Raw genomic sequence first — 17,307 nt, 5'->3', positions numbered from 1 at the left:
TGGCTGTGTGTCATGGCTCTGGTGCTCCTTTTAGTGTCTAGCTAGTCTACGTGTACTTACATTAACCCCTTGTGTATCTACAGTGATGCACATCACCACAAAGAGCATCTGCTCAGGTAACAGTCTCAGAATGCTACAGAAGTGATTTATAATAATCACATTCTTATGTCTCATCTTGGTGGGACCTCAAGCGATTTTAGAACAGTAAGCAACCTGGAGGTGAAAGAGGCTGAGGCAGTTGTGGGTGGTCTCGATCGGAGAAGGAGAACTAGCACAGTCATGCTCAGCTGGATAGAGATGCAGAGCTCTTAAATATCACATACAAGGGGAAGGATTCTCCGTTTGCTCAACAGCGATATCGTAATCGGTGATCGGGCGGAGAATCACTTTTTACAACTGAATCGGGGGCAGAGCCTGTTTTTGGATGCTCTGCTCCCTCTAAAATGGCATTATGGGGGAGTATGCCGCGCGCCGTTGGGACGCCCTCAGCGTCACCTGAAGGCCCTCCCTGATGCTCTATCCCTGATGGGCCGAGTTCCTAATGGCGCGGTTCACTTTCGTTACCCTCACGTGGTGGCTGCCGACTGTGTCCACCACTGCCATATTCGGGGGGGGGGGGAGCCCTGCCCCTGGCCGGGGTGGGGGAGCTTCGGTGAGAGCTGGTGGGGATGGTCTAGGGGTGGCGAGGGGGGCACTATCTGGCAGGTCGGATCCATGCACGGCCGGCGGCATGTTGTACGACTTGGCCACACACCCGGAGATGCTCTGGTCGCTTTTGGCGTGGAAGCCGGATGTTTTAACTGGCGCCGCTGCCTGCCCCTCACCGGTCCCAGAATCGGTGATGGTTTGGAGAATCCAGCCCGAAGTGTTTATTCTGAGACCAATCGCGGGAGATATGTATTCATCAGAGTTCCATCAAGCTGTGAGAGACATGTAAGAAGTCTTACAACACCAGGTTAAAGTCCAACAGGTTTGTTTCAAACACGAGCTTTCGGAGCACGGCTCCTTCTTCAGGTGAATGGAAAGGCTTGTTCCAGAAATGTTTATATAGACACAGTCAGAGATGCCCCGGAATGCGAGCACCTGCAGGCAATCAAATCATCAAAGATGCAGAGAGAGAGGTAACTCCAGGTTAAAGAGGTGTGAATTGTCCCAAGCCAGTTCAGTCGGTAGGCCTCTGCAAGTCCAGGCTTGTTGGTGGGGGCCGAATGTAATGCGACATGAATCCCAGATCCCGGTTGAGTCCGCATTCATGCGTGCGGAACTTAGCTATAAGTTTTTGCTCAGCAATTTTGCGTTGTCGCGTCTCCTGAAGGCCTTCTGAAGGTGTTGTAAGACTTCTTACTGTGCTCACCCCAGTCCAACGCCGGCATCTCCACATTGTGTCTATATAAACATTTCTGGAACAAGCCTTTCCATTCACCTGAAGAAGGAGCCGTGCTCCGAAAGCTCGTGTTTGAAACAAACCTGTTGGACTTTAACCTGGTGTTGTAAGACTTCTTACTGTGCTCACCCCAGTCCAACGCCGGCATCTCCACATCGTGAGAGACATGGGCAGAGAATGGAGGGAGTCCACTCATGAGATCTGTATCGCAATATCTCAGGCATATTGTAGCCATCTGGGATGGCTTCTTTCAGTATATAAAATGGACACTCGCAGAGCCTAGAGGGAAATATGGACAACACTAAGCAACAAACAGGCACAGAGTCTGAATGTATATTTGGAAGGAAGTCAGCAGACGGAATCGAAACTCTGGGTCGATTTACAGATTGATGGCCCATCTCCGGGAAACAAAGAATGAGTGCTGAGGTAGCCGATACTGTTCCAGACAGTCCAGCGCCACTTCCCCAACCAAAAGACACAAACAAAGCAAGGCCAACGGCCACCTATGACATGCCCAGCCATCAAGGCACCCACCCATTTACTGGTTTAGATCGATGACAATGATTAAGAAGCTGCCCAATGAATTGGGACCAAGTTTAAGGCCCGCCTAAAAGCGCACAAAACCCCTCCAAGTATAAGAAGGAACCCCGGCAAAGGTTCAGCCTCTTGGATTCGGCTCTCAAGCGGAGAGACCCTTCCGCCAGCACCACCAGAAGCAAGTAAGTTCAAGTTCAACGCTTGCTACCAGATGGACGATCTTATCTGTACTCCTGTTACCTCTTCAAACCCAACAGCCTCCGATCCGAACAACGGCCATTGTTCCTCTGACCTAAGTGGGCACCCGAAGTTAAGTATAGGTGTTAGTGATAGATATAGTTTAGCCTGGAGTGTTATTGCGCATGAGTAGATCATACTGTGTGTAAATAAAGTAGTATTGACTTTGAACTAACTAACTGGTGTACTGGCTCTTTGATCAGTATTCGGGTTGAACCTTGTGGTGGTATCGAGAGATACCTGGTGACTCTGAAAGTATACTCATAATTAGGATTAAGAAAGACGACCTTATTAACCATCATATTTATAGCAGGTAAACAGAGCAACATGGGAGATATGTATTTATCAGAGTTCCATCAGCCTGTGAGAGACATGGACAGAGAATGGAGGAAATCCACTCATGAGATCTGCATCACAATATCTCAGGCATATGATGCAGCATCAGACTGAGTGTATGCAGGAACAGCGCATTAGTCACTTTCTGTAGCATTGACTGTAAAGAAAGTAAATGCCAGGTCCGTCCAACTGGTAGTCCACTCGGACACTGAAATACCCCAAGAAAGGACCGAGGCAAGTAATCGATAAAGTGACATGAGGCACCATCATCACCTGCTGCCCTGTTGACCCCTTCCATAAGGCTTTGATGTCTCAGCCAGACTGAGGAGGGCCTTGCAAGGCTGGTTCACCCTGCTGCACTCCTCCTTCTCCTGATCCTCAAAGGTATTACTGCTCTGCTTCTCCATCATGAATGTCCACATCTCTCTGGAAAGCCTTGTGTGAAGAGTGCAGTAAACCACCACTGGATGGAATCAATTGGTTCCCACAACTGATCAAGGCACTGGAATATCATCTTCAGGAGTCCAATGGTCTGCCTCATGATGGCTCTTATGTGCTGAGATAGCAGTGGTTGTAGAAAATATGTGCCAAGTGTCAGCAGCCATCTCTTCAATGTATAACTCTTGCCTATCCAGTGACATGAACAGCTGTGATAACACTGACTGCCTGAGGATGAAGAAGTCATCGCAACTCTCCAGACACTATGTGCAAACCTGGAGGAAATGCTTCTGATAGTCGCACACCAGTTGAACATTAAGAGACTGGAATCCTTTCCTAATTATAAATGCCCCGGCCGATCAGTCAGTGCCTTAATAGAACATAGAACATAGAACATTACAGCGCAGTACAGGCCCTTCGGCCCTCGATGTTGCGCAGACCTGTGAAACCACTCTAAAGCCCATCTACACTATTCCCTTATCATCCATATGTATAGAACATAGAACACAGAACAATGGTCACATGCGTATAGCCAATAACCCAAAACAGCTGATGGAACCTAGCAATGGAGACAAATCCCACTGCCCTCCCTGCATGTGTGGCACGGTTAATGTCCCTCCAGCAAGGGTCACAACTCTGCAATCATCTGCCTTGTTAGGCATATCCTTCAGGGACTCTTGTCCCCTGTTAAATTCTGGAAACTAATTCAAAGTCGGTATATCCTGTGCAGAGGGTATCACTTTTGGCTCCTCCTTGTCCCTCATCCAAAACCTTTTCATGCCTCAGGGCCATTGCACAGCATTTGCTGTGGAAGTGGTGGCTCCTCATCACTGCTCATCTCCAACTCCGAGTAGCTCAGTCGCATGTCCGTTGATGATTTTCCTTGCCTCCATGAGGGCTGCATAGACCCCCTGCTGAGCATTAATAACCCTATAAGGTAACTCCTCCTTTATTGGTACAGTGCCTACAGAGCTAGCTTTATGTAACCTTAGCACATTCAATGACCACTGTGTGCCACTGCCTCAGAAACTCTTTAAGATTTCCCATTTAATGCACCAATATTACATGGATCAAACTCCATGCCTTGTTCTCTGCTGTGATGCCGCCTCTTTGTGGTCCCTATGGCTGCAAACAAAAATCACTTTCCGTAGCTTTAACGGCTTTTATCTGCTTCATTTGCATGATAAATTGGTGGACTGCCATGTTCAGCCAGTTTGCCGGTATACATGTCCCGCATGCTTCTTCCAAAATCACAGGGTGGTGGAATTGCTTCAGAAGGATGGTAACCGACCCATGAATCACAAATTGTGGCCTTTAGATCCTCCACCCTGTCTCCTCGGACAAGCAAAACATTCTTCCCTTTGTGTCTGGAGTGTGAGGCAAAACCCTTTAATCCACCAGTTGCAGCCCAATGTGTATTCTAGCATTTGGGTTTCAGAATTGCAAATATTTATCATGGGATTTGATCTGTGCTTTATGTAGCTGAAGATAATTATTATACTCATAACGCTGTTGCATTCTTTCATTGCATGTAAGTGACAGTTTCATAGTTACCCACAATAACCAGAAATGTTCTTCTTGCTTAACATGCTGTACGACTATTAAGCTCAACAGGTTCTCCTGTTAGTTCTCCTTTGTAAACTGATTATTATATAATTTTAAAAAAGATAAACGCATCTCCCATCTGTCAGCCCAATTTCCTTAGAAAATCAAAAATCTTCTGTTTCTTTCAAGGCTATCATTTATTGGCTATCCTTAATTCCCCTTTGAGAAGGTGATGGTGAATGAGTTTCTTAAACTACTGCTGCCCATGTGGTGCAAGTACAATGCTGTAAGGGAGGGAGTTCCAGGACTTAAACCCAGGGTAGTGTTCTGGGGAGCGGGTTTGAATCCCACCACGGCAGATGGTGGAATTTGAATATAATCAATAAAAACGTCTAATTATGACCATGAATCCATTGATTGTCAGAAAAACCCATCTGGTTCACTAATGTCCTTTGGGGAAGGAAATTTAGCCCCGTCAATGGAAAAAAGTTCTCATTACTAACATCTGGGGACTTGTGCCAATATTGGGATAGCTATCTCACAGGCTGGTCAGGCAACAACCTTACATAATCATAATCACAGAATCATAACTTAGAAATAATGCCCCAAGCACCACCATGCCCATCACTTCATATGTCCTGACACACTAATTGGACAGACATAGCACAGTTGGTGGCACAACAGTTTACCGTCAGGAGAGAGTTTCCCTGGGAGTTTTCAGCATTGACTCTGGACCCCCATGAAGTCTCATGGCGTCAGGGCAAACATGGGAAAGGAGAGCTTCTGCTGATTGCCATGAACCCCACCCCCACCAGCTAATTAGTCAGTATTCCTCCATGTTCAACACCAGTTGGAGCAAGCACGGAGGATAGCAAGGATGGAGAAGGTACTTTGGGTGGGGGAAATCACCAAAATCAGTTCGGTTGCAGCACTGCTGATTAAACTGGCACAATTCTAAAAGATGTAGCTGCTAGACAGGGTCTGTGGCAGATGGTGAGGGAAAAATATACTTGATATCATTCTCACCAACCAGCCTGCCGCAGACACATCTGTTTTTGACGGTATCAATAGGAGCGATCACTGCACAGTCCTTGTGGAGATGAAGTCCCATCTTTACATTGAGGAAACCCTCAATCATGCTGTGTCGCCATGCCATCATGCTAAATGGGATAGATTTTGAACAGATCTAGCAACTCAAGACCAGGCAACCATGAGTCGCTGTGGGTCATAAGTAGCAGCAGAGCTGTACTCAATTACATTCTGTAACTTCAAGACCCAGCACATCCCTCACTCTACCATTACCACCAAGCCAGGGGTTCAACCCTGGTTCAATGAAGAGTGCAGGAGAAGAACCAGACATACCTAAACATGTGGTGTCAATCTAGTGAAGCTACAACACAGGACTACTATCTTGTTAAACAGAATGTGAAACTCACCATAGTTCCCGAGGATCATAGATTGGTCTCCCTTTGTGAGAGAGATCTGACCGGTGGTGATTTAACTGAAGGTCACCACACCTCAGGCGAGGGGCAAGCTTGAGAAGGTGGGGTCTTTGTGAATAATTACAGCAGGTACGGGAATTGAACCCGCGCTGCTGGTGTTTCTCCGCATCAAAACCTGCAGTCCAGCCAACTGAGCCTACCGAACTCAGACACACTTCAGTCCCCTCACTCCCCACCTGCCTACTGCCCCATCCATGCCCTCTCACACCCCCATATTTGCCTTGCCACTCATTCCTTTCCATATATTCTCATATCCCTATGCCATTCCAGGTCCACTCATATCTCCTTTTCCCTGCATACTCCCATGCATCCTATGTCTTCTCCTATCTGCTATGCCATACATGCTCCCTCCATTCCCACTCATGCCTCCTCTTTTCCCCATTACACTCCATACCCCTCCATGCTCCCTACATGCTTTTCATTTATCCTCCATAGCCACTACGGGGACACAGGACTGTGGTTGACTCTTAATTACCCTCTGCAATAGCCTAACATGCTTCTCAGTTCAAGACAATTAGGAATGGGCAACAAATATTGGCCTTGCCAGTGATGTCCAAATCCCATGAAAGAATAAACTCACTCAGTATCAATTAAGGGCATACTACAGGATATCTTTGAAAAGGACATTTTAAAAAATTCAAGCAATCTAATAAAGGCTTCATAGTTAAAGACATTTCACATTGAAACAAGCAGTAACATTTTCCTCCTTGCGCCACCAGTAACAGAGTCCCGACGAGGTGGAGATTCCAGTGTTGTGAAAGAAATCAGTTAAGTGCAGTAAATTTCTAGCCGACAGCTTGAAAGTCACTCACCATGAAAGGAGGCGATTGGAAAACACTTAAACCTTTTTGAAGTCATCCAGGAGCTGTCAATCAAAGCTTGATGTTTCTAAACTGCAGTTGGAGCACTTCAGAGTTACTCAACTATGCAGGACGATGAATGGAACACTTCTGACAGCTGTGTGTGTGTAAGCTGACAATCGAGCCTAGTAAAATCAATAGCAAAGAAAAATAACTGAATGGGTTGCAGATTAAGGGCGAGATTTTCCCAGCCCTGCGCCTGGCCGGAGAATCCCCATGATCGGCGGGCCGGCCTCTGTGGCTGGGGGCCTCCAATTTCTACGTGCCAGCCCCTGTAGCCCTGCGCCATGTTGCGTCAGGGCCGGCGCTTTGAAGGAGGCCACTGCGCATGCGTGTGTTGGCGCCGGAGCCACTGCGCATGTCCTTGATGGAGCCGGCACAACTGCGCATACACGGATCCCGCGGTGCACAGTTTGCGCCGGGATCTGCAGATGGAGCGGCGTGAACCACTCCAGCGCCGTGCTAGCCCCTGTAGGAGCCGGAATTATAGAATTTCATAGAATGTACAGTTCAAAAGGAGGCCATTCAGCCCATCGAGTCTGCACCGGCTCTTGGAACGAGCACCCCACCCAAGTCCACACCTCCACCCTATCCCCATAACCCAACATGGGAGTGGCCCGTTCACGCCGTCGTAAAAGGCAACGGCGTTTACTAAGATGTGGACACTCTGCTGCGGGATTGGAGAATCCGTCCCCAAAGATCTGAGGGGCTTTAAACACAGCTGACTTGTTGTCTCGTTCCAGAAATAAGAGGTGTTTTTTCCTATGTTTGAGTCAGCAGCTGTATTGCCTAGATGAGTGTTAAAGCAGTATTCTTTTCATTGCCTCTGTCTGGACTGCTCTCTAGCTTCCTGATAGGAATCTCTTTTCTATGGGGCTTCCTGTCAGAGATTTCTCTTCTGGGAATCTTCCTGAAAGGGCTCACTTTTCTGGGGGGTCTGGTCAATTTGTTGTAAAGAAAATCACTTATCCACTTACAACATTAAAATCTTTTAATAAACTCCTAAAACTGTTAAACAATATGGAACACATTGCTTGGAAGCTTTCTGTTGAAATAAGTGGATCTGAACCTTTTGAAACTCATGTGAAGCATTCATTGTACTCCCAGATATCATCAAAACGCTACAGAAAATACAGCAGTCACTTGAAACTGAAATACTGGGTGGACTTTTCCCATTTTTGCATCAAGTGCTGGCTGAAGCGAGAAGACGAATGTACAGCTCGCTGGCTGTACAACCAGCTTTCCTCACCAAATAATACATCACTTGGTGCAAAACAAATCTGAAGGTGTGGTGCACGCCGTCTCACTGGTGGGGCGAGACTGGAAAAAGCCAGCAACGTTGGGAAACCCAAGTTCAAAAGGGTACCCGCATGTCCAATAATAAACAAAGAACTACCCCCACCTCCCCACGTACATGGAAACCCCCACCCTCTGCACAATCGGAACTCCCCTTCCCCACCACGGAAATGGGGAACGCCCTCCACAAATAAGGGGAACACCCCCATGGATCTTGTGAACCCCCTCCCCCCCTCCCCCCAGTGGAGCTACCCTCTTGGTACTGCCTCTGGCACTGCCCTCTGGCACCTTGGTACTGCCCGTCTAACACCCTGGCACTGTCCCTTGGCACTGACCCTTGGCAGTGCCCCCAGCACTTCTAATTCCTAATGCGTGGGGACAATATGGCAGGGAAAATAATTTATTGAAACAAGGTTCTAGTCCTTTCTGGGCAGGAACCTTGTTATGTCACTTGCGAAGGTGGCAAAAATCAGAAAACGACTGGTGACATCCTCGTTCTTTTGACTCTCGTGTGATTTTGCGCCCAAGTCGCCAGACTCTAGATGACTTTTCAAGCTGCAGGTGGTATTCAGTTCTATTCCAAAGCCGATAGTCTGTCAACTAACAAATGTAGCATAAATTTATTTTACTTTCAACAGGGTAGCATGGTGGTTAGCATAAATGCTTCACAGCTCCAGGGTCCCAGGTTCGATTCCCGGCTGGGTCACTGTCTGTGTGGAGTCTGCACGTCCTCCCCCTGTGTGCGTGGGTTTCCTCCGGGTGCTCCGGTTTCCTCCCACAGTCCAAAGATGTGCGGGTTAGGTGGATTGGCCATGCTAAATTGCCCGTAGTGTCCTAATAAAAGTAAGGTTAAGGGGGGGTTGTTGGGTTACGGGTGTGGGGTGGATACGTGGGTTGAGTAAGGTGATCATGGCTCGGCACAACATTGAGGGCCGAAGGGCCTGTTCTGTGCTGTACTGTTCTATGTTCTATGTTCTAACTGCAGGGCCATTTTTTTCAAAGCTAAAGAGCTCAATGGACATTTAAATCGCAGTCCAAAGATAACAGGAGACTTTCCCAGTATATTTTAGTTGCACAATGATGTTAATGAAATGGTCAACTTGCCCTTGCAGAAGAAAACTACCTGATGATACACTGCATTGAAAATACATCTATATTACAATATAGCATTAATAGTGACATTGGAAGGGGACATCATATTTAACATGTACTTGTAAGAACGATTCTGACTCCTTAGCAGACCCACTGGTCACAAATTCTCAAACTTGACAGATTTCTTTTGTGCTTCCAAAACCTACTGCAGCACACAAGCATAACATGCAGAAGGATACAAAATTGCCTATGGCTCTCACAACACTAAACCTGACCTCAGAAGAGGTTCATGCAAGCTTTACACTCAAGGCCTTCCTGACTCTTGAAAAGGCCAGATAAAAATAGTATGGGGTTGGTAAGCCATTGGAATTTTCAGTCAGAAAAATCTTTTTTTCTCTACCGAGAGATAACAATCCAGCCAAGGTCTACGATGGCCTGAGTTTGAAGGAGTGAAGTCCAATAAAAAGCATTCTATTCATTCATTGCCCTATGATCTACCACTAGACATAGCTGGTATTCCTGTAGCGGTAAGAAGTGAGGACAGAAGGAAAGTTGGCAAAAGTAGGCCTCATCTCCCTGCTAGCTTTTGCATATGGTTGGCATGGAAGAAATAGCCAGGGCGAGTTGTGAGAGAAAAATCTAGGTCGAGTTCAGCAAGCTGGACATAGCCCTTCACCCCCTGCTGTTTCTGCTGCTATCCTGTTCAATTGGGGCTACTCTGCAGACAGAAATCCAGCCATAATGTTTGATGCAATACAATACTGGCTTTTCACATAGAGGACAAAAGTGAACATATGAATGTAATACACCAAATCTGGCAACGGTTGCATCTGTTACAACGGTTCTAGTCACAAACATACACAAGTTTCCAAAAGCTTATTTCTCAGTGCATTATTATTTTGAAAACATGGCATGTGTATAATAAGTCTGGCGCCAGCAGCAATTTGAGCACAGTACAAGTTTCAACAGTGTTGGCCACGTGTATGGGCTACTGTTGTTGTGACATTGCCAGCCTCCTGAAAGAAAAAAGAAATAAAATAATATGATTTGGGGCAAAATTGAGCTCTGTAGTGCCCTTTTCTTTGGGTCCTGCAAGGCCTCTTAAATGTAAAAAAATGATCTCTGCAGTGCACAATGACACTTCCAAAGCCATATGTTCAAAAAAGAGTGAGTACGCACACACCTAATAACCGCCAGCAGAATACAGTGCTGATTTGACACTAGTATGACTGTTTTGGAGCCCCATGTTCCATTTGAAATCTTTTCTTAATATTGTAGAGGTAACACAACGTTAAATAGCTTGAAGGAGCCCCATATCAGCTTGAGTTAAATGGATTAATAATTATTTGTGGATTAGTACTGGATAGTTGCTGCAATTCCACACATGTTGGTGCTTTTTCATAATTGTTTAAAATTTCAATTATTTACAACAGTCTGCTTGGTGCTGAAGTATTTATTTGGAGAATTAAAGGTTTGTGCACAAACCATACATGGGTTGATTATTAGGGTTTCCTTTTCACATTGAACATGACTGAGCAAATCATAAGAGGTCACACAGAGCAGGAAAAGCTTCTAGAAGAGGGAGGAGGAAGATATGGAAAAGGAGGAGACAAAAGAGCTGGAGGCTGCAATCTAAATAGTCACTTTCTGCTCAGGCTGTCTCTGGACTAATAATACATTAGCAATAACAGTAATCTCAAGTTCCCATTCATCAACAATCGAACACACTTTTGGCTTGATTTTCCATTCCTGAGAATAAACATTGGTGCCAGGGCAGGATTCGTGGACTAATACAACAACAAAACTGCCACCGTACCTGGACCAATTCAGCTACTGTTAAGGAGCTAGTACCGGTGCAATGTGGAACACAATCGATTCCAATGAGAAATGGTGCGGGATTCACCGGTTTCGCGATTGACACTCAGAAGGCTGACAAGCTGCAGTCGCATATACACACTGCACTCCCTACACACAGAATCCCAGCCAACAAAATGGTAGCAAGGTTCACAGACACAGAGCTTGAGACCCTCCTGGACGTGGTGGAGGAGAGGCAGGACACCATGTACCCCAGTCTGAGAAGTAAGCTACCAGCATCCACCGTTCACCATACCTGGACTCAGGCGTCAAAGGCAGTCAATGCCACAGCAACATCGTCGAGACAGTGCAGGAAGAAACTGCATGCACAACCTACTCAGGGCGGCTAGGGCAAATAGGCAGCATTGTGCCCCCGGCACCAACCCCCGTCTACCACAGCCGTACCCTCTCCCCCACCCAGAGAGCGGCAGAACCCCCATCCTGCACCATATTCCAGCACCCATACCGGCCGCTTGGCTAGGTGCCCTGGCCATTGAGCCACCAGCAACCCATCTCCTGGGCTGCATGCATCAGACTGTCTAACATTGTGGTTTTCTGTTCCTCCGCCCTAGGAGAAGGCTGCCCATAACCACCAGGAATGGGAGAAAACTGCAGAGGGACTGTCGGCCGTATGGCCTTCACTGTGACTGAACAGAGGGCCCTGGACTTGATCCACGGCCCAGGGGAAAGGTTAGTCGCCAGGGTGGAGGTCGGCTGAAGGCGAGGAACCGCGGAGTTGCAGTACCCCATGCCACATTTGTCAAATCCCCCAACACTACCCCACAGCATCCCCACCTCTACTTCACTCTCACTCCCACACCACCCCCATTCCCACTCGCATGCAGCCAAATCATGGCTCTTCTATTGTATTTTACAGGAGCTGCTGGTGATCGGTCGAAAACATCTGGCGTCCCTTGCCCCCAGCCAGTGCCACAGCCTGAGCCCACCATCCCCCCGACGTGTGTTGACCTTCAATGAGGAAAGCAACATGGACGGGAGCCATTGACAAGAGACTCAGGACACCCCAAAGCTCGAGTCCGGGGATGACACTGATTTCCCAACGCAGCTATCTCCAACACCCTCCACCATCCCAGAAACACTCAACTCGGTTGTGATGTGCTAGGCAGGTTGGTTTGACGTTGACTGCAACTGGATGCAGGGAAGCTAGAAACAAACGTCTAACACCGGAGATGATCCAAGACGATTTTATTTAAACTATGAACGGCTGTACGTGTTCAGCTGTGGGTTGACACTCTACTAATCCTACTGACGACCTCTTACTGGTTCGACCAGACTTACTAGCTACCACATGGCAATAATGTCCACTGACTTGTGCACTCTGACTGTCTCAGTGTCTGGGTCCTGAAAAGAGCGGGAGTCTTAATGCCCTGTGAGCTTTATAGCGGTGGTGTCTTGTCTGGTGATTGGTTGTTCTGTGTTGTGTGTTCATTGGTCATCTTATGTGTCAATCACTGCCTATCTGCATCTCATTACATACATGAGTGAATATTATGACAGGTTGGGCACTTTAGTGAAGATGCTCCTGGGTCACTATCTGATGCGCACTATTCGGCTGCTTTGGTACAGCAGGTGGAGGAAGGAACACCTGAGGGGTGGATGGTGGGAGGTCGGCCCGACCTCAGGGACTAGCTGCTGTCCAGGTGGGATTTGGGCTTCTGGAATGGACAGTCCCATCGATAATGGAGATGTAGTCGCAGAGCCAGGGGCTACATGAGGGGCTGTCGACGAGCATCCAGCACCTGCAGGTACAGTTGGAGGGGTCAATTCGCATGCAGGAGCACGAAGTTGTGTCGACCATGTGAGCCACCCAGGCTAACACTGCACAGATAGCCTACGGGGTGGAGGCATTGGGGAGACTATTTTGGCCATGGATCAGCATGTCCAAGACCTGAGGCATTCTATGCAGGATAAAATCAAATTACTGCAGATGCTGGAATCTGAAACCAAAGAGAAAATGCTGGAAAATCTCAGCAGGTCTGGCAGCATCTGGAAGGAGAAAAGAGCTAATGTTTCGAGTCCAGGTCGTTAGCTCTTTTCTCTCCTTACAGGTGCTGCTAGACCTGCTGAGATTTTCCAGCATTTTCTCTTTACATTCTGTGCAGGTGCTGGCCGAGGCCCAAGACTGGGTTGCCACCCCACAGGCTGTAATGTGCCAGAGTCACTTGAACAATGCAGCAGCGCTTCTCAGCATGGCCAAGTCACAGCAGGCCATGGCTAAGAATATCGGCGGCATTGTCCAGGAGCTGGCAGATGTGGCACAGACATAGAAGGAGGTAGCCCTGTCCCAGAAGGAGATGGTGGAATCACTGGCTGATGTGTCACAGACCCAGAAGGTGGTGGCAAAGTTGCAGCATGATGTGGCGCAGTCCCAGACAGAGATGATCCATTCCCTGTGTTCCATGACTGCGGGAATGAAGACCCTGGTCGAGACCAAAGCGGCCCTCCAGGACTGGGAGTGCCAGGTGGCGGGGGAGCCTTGGGGTTAGCTCCCCTCGCACCCCAATCCCATGGAGTAGCCCGGGGCACTCCGTGGGAGGAGGAGGTGATGGGGCCCGTCCGGTGACTACTGCAGGGGAGGGGCCAAACACCGCAGCACCTGGGACTCCCCCTGCCTTTCCGGTCCCTGGCGCAGCTTGCGGACAGACGGCAGAATAGTGCGGTGCCATGCCACCTGGGACACCTAAGCACCAACCAGGCCCGGTCACCTTAGAAGATGGCCGCCAACAGTGACTCAGGTCACAGGGTGGGAATCGCAGCAGGCCACCTCCACCAGTGATGTATCATCTTGGGACCCACCTAGATGTAGCGTATGGGCCTGTAAGGCCAGAAAGTTTGACACCAGTTATGTTGGTACGGGTGGAGAGAACAGTTTAGATATAAGGCTGAGGGTATTGTGGTGATTTGCATCACTGTAGATACACAAGGGTTAATGTAAGTACACGTAGACTAGCTAGACACTAGAGGGTGCACCAGAGACATGACAAATAGACACTCAACCAATAGGTTAGTAAGATAGGACACGACCAATGGGCATTCACGATACACACAGAGGTGACACTACCACAGGGGGGCATTACACCAACCCATATATAAAGGACACAGCACACATGATCTTCCTCTTTCCAGTGGAGACACTCAGTGAGTACAGACACAGGGTTGATTTAATATCACACCCACCACGTGGATTGTAGCAGACTGGTTTGTCAGTCTGAGTAGCTATTGAAGGGTTAACGGTAGTGGCAAACCTGAGTAGGAGAATTGTAAATAGTTCAATAAACATGTTGAAGTTATCTCCACGTCTGAACCTTCCTTTTTCAGAATGCACATCAAGGAAGCCGCTTATGCTACGCCAAGTACATAACAAGACAGGTATGTATCTGTGTATATTTGTGCACATTAAACACCTGTTCACACTGTGACAAGCTGCCTCCATGCTCTGTCGGATGGGTGTGAGGAGTGGGCTGGTCCAGGCCAGAGAGGGGTTGGAGGGGGGGGGGGATGGGCTGACGTTGTGGGTGGACGTTGTCCCTCCTCCTGACTATCCCCACCACCACCACCCCAGGGATCCGATGGGGCTTTGTGATGGAATGGCTAGCTCTCATGCAGGGATCAACCAGTTGGATAGTAGAAATTTTATTGTGGGCAGGAGTCAGACATTGATGAGCGATATAGAGCACCAGAGCTCATCATCCTCCATCCTATGGACCAGACCCCCTGTTACTGCCAACCCAGGGCCCACACTCCCGTAGTGCGGCAGATATGTATCACAGAGGGGGTTGCAGGCAGGGGGTGGCCGGGTGGAAGGGGGTGGGTTGCGATGTGCGTGCCCCTGGCCAGGGCCCTCTGTTATTGTCCTTCTCGATGTTAGTTGTCAAGGGTTTGGAAGGTACTGTCTAAGGAACGTTCATGAGTTACTGCAGTGCATCTTGTAGATGGTACACACAGCTGCCACTGTTCATCAGTGATGGAGGGTTTGAATGTTTGTGGAAGGGTGAGCAATTAAGCGGGCTGCTTTGTCCTAGATGATGTCGAGCTTCTTAAAATGTTGTTGGAGTTGCATTCATCCAGGCAAGTGGAGAGAATTCCATTATACTCCTGACTTATGCCTTGTAGATGGTGGACAGGCTTTGGGGGGTCAGGAGGTGAGTTACTCGTGAGTTACTCGCCGTAGGATTCCTGGCCTTTGACCTGCCCTGATAGCCACAGAATTAATGTGGCTAATCAGTTCAGTTTCTGATCAATGATAACCCCCAGGATGTTGATTGTGGGAAATTCAGTGATGGTAGCACAGTGGGTAGCACTGTTGCTTCACAGCTCCAGGGACCCAGGTTCAATTCCCGGCTTGGGTCACTGTCTGTGTGGAGTCTGCACATTTTTCCCTGTGTCTGTGTGGGTTTCTTCCAGGTGCTCCGGTTCCCTCCCACAAGTCCTGAAAGACATGCTGTTAGGTAATTTGGACATGCTGAATTCTCCCTCTGTGTACCCGAACAGGCACCGGAATGTGGCGACTAGGGGCTTTTCCCAGCAACTTCATTTCAGTGTTAATGTAATCCTACTTGTGACAATAAAGATTATAATAAGAAAGGGGGCAATGGTTAGATGCTCTCATGTAGGAGATGGTCATTGCCTTGCACGTATGTGGCACTAATGTTACTTGCCAATTTTCAGCCCAATCCTGGATATTGTCCAGGTCTTGCTGCACTTAGACATGGAATGCTTCAAGACATGGACTGCTTCACTATCTGAGGAGTCACGAATGGTGTTGAACATTGTGCTCATCCGCAAACATCCCTACTTCTGACTTTATGATGGAAGGGAGGTAATTGATGAAGCAGCTCAAGATGGTTGGGCCCAGGACACTACCCTGTGGAACTCCTGCAGTGATGTCCTGGATTTGAGATGATTGACCTCCAACTACCACAACCATCTTCCTTTGTGCCAGGAATGATTCCAACCAGTGGAGAGTTTTCTCCATGATTCCCATTGACTTTAGTTTAGCTTGGGCCCCTTGATGATATACTCGGTCAAATGCTACCTTGATGTTGAGAACAGTCACTCTCACCTCACCTTGCCAGTCCTTAAGTTCCGACAAGGTTCTTTCTCAGTGGCTGCTGTATAGTTGGTGGAACATTGCTGAACATTCGTGTAGACAACTGCAGATGTTCTTGGAGTAGAACCTCAAGAAGCTCTGGACTTATAAGAACTAACTGAACCATCTTGGCAGGGGCAGCAGCAGTTTGGACTGGCTGGCTGACTGGCAACAGCAAGGACACAAGCAGAGTAGGAGGGGTGGGAGCACTTGCTATTCTGAGGAGAAGTAGCAGGTTCATAGTCCATGGAGCCACTGCCACTCTTCCACTAGTAACCTATTGGAGGATAGATAACTGGAATTCTGTGCTGTGTAGCCATCTAAGATGGACACTGGGCTACAAAATGGAGAACTGCTAAGACTGCAGGGAGAAACAGTCATAGTGAGAACAAGCAGCTTGCAGAAGACTGTTTTGCATTCTGCACGTACAGAAACCAGTTTCTGGCCAGGTGCAGAGTTTCAGCCAAAGGTGCAAATGGGAAACAGATCTGCATAGTAATGAGGTGATCCAGATCCAGACCCCGGACAATGGAAACATTTAAGTATCAATGGATACTTCTCCATAGACGCCCAGACAGAATGGCGCCAAAGCAACCAACACAAAGAGCCGTAGGGACCGCCCCACCCATCGAGGAACAACCCTCAGATTGGGGAGTTCGAATGATATCGATTGGGAAAGACCCAATCGATACCTAGCAGGTGAAAGAACCCGCCCCAAGGGGCACGGACTTCTAGGACCTATAAGAGTAGGCTGTTTTTAGCTCCGGCCCAGACCTGTTACATCGCATCCTGACTCCAGTTTTCATCACCGGCCGTTGAGCATCAGCCATCGAACTGTAAGTGCCAACACAACGATCGCTACGTGATCCAGACCTTGCTAGATCTTGACAACTTTGCGAATCAGAAAGTTGCAGACCAAGAACAGGACGAAGGCCTTGTCCCCTGACCTTGCCTGTTCCTGTCTAGATAAGTATTTAGTTGTTTAGTATTAGAAGTAAGTTAGTCTCTTTAGCGTATGCATGTGTATTTATTATATTTGTTATAATAAACACCAATCGTTTGGACTTACTAATCGGTGTACGGATTTATTACTTTGAACCTGACCTTGATATACTT

Source organism: Scyliorhinus canicula, chromosome 5 (genome assembly GCF_902713615.1).
Source record: "Scyliorhinus canicula chromosome 5, sScyCan1.1, whole genome shotgun sequence".
Lineage (NCBI taxonomy): Eukaryota > Metazoa > Chordata > Chondrichthyes > Carcharhiniformes > Scyliorhinidae > Scyliorhinus > Scyliorhinus canicula.
The sequence above is the reverse complement of the archived record's forward strand: the minus strand, read 5'-3'. Positions refer to the sequence as shown.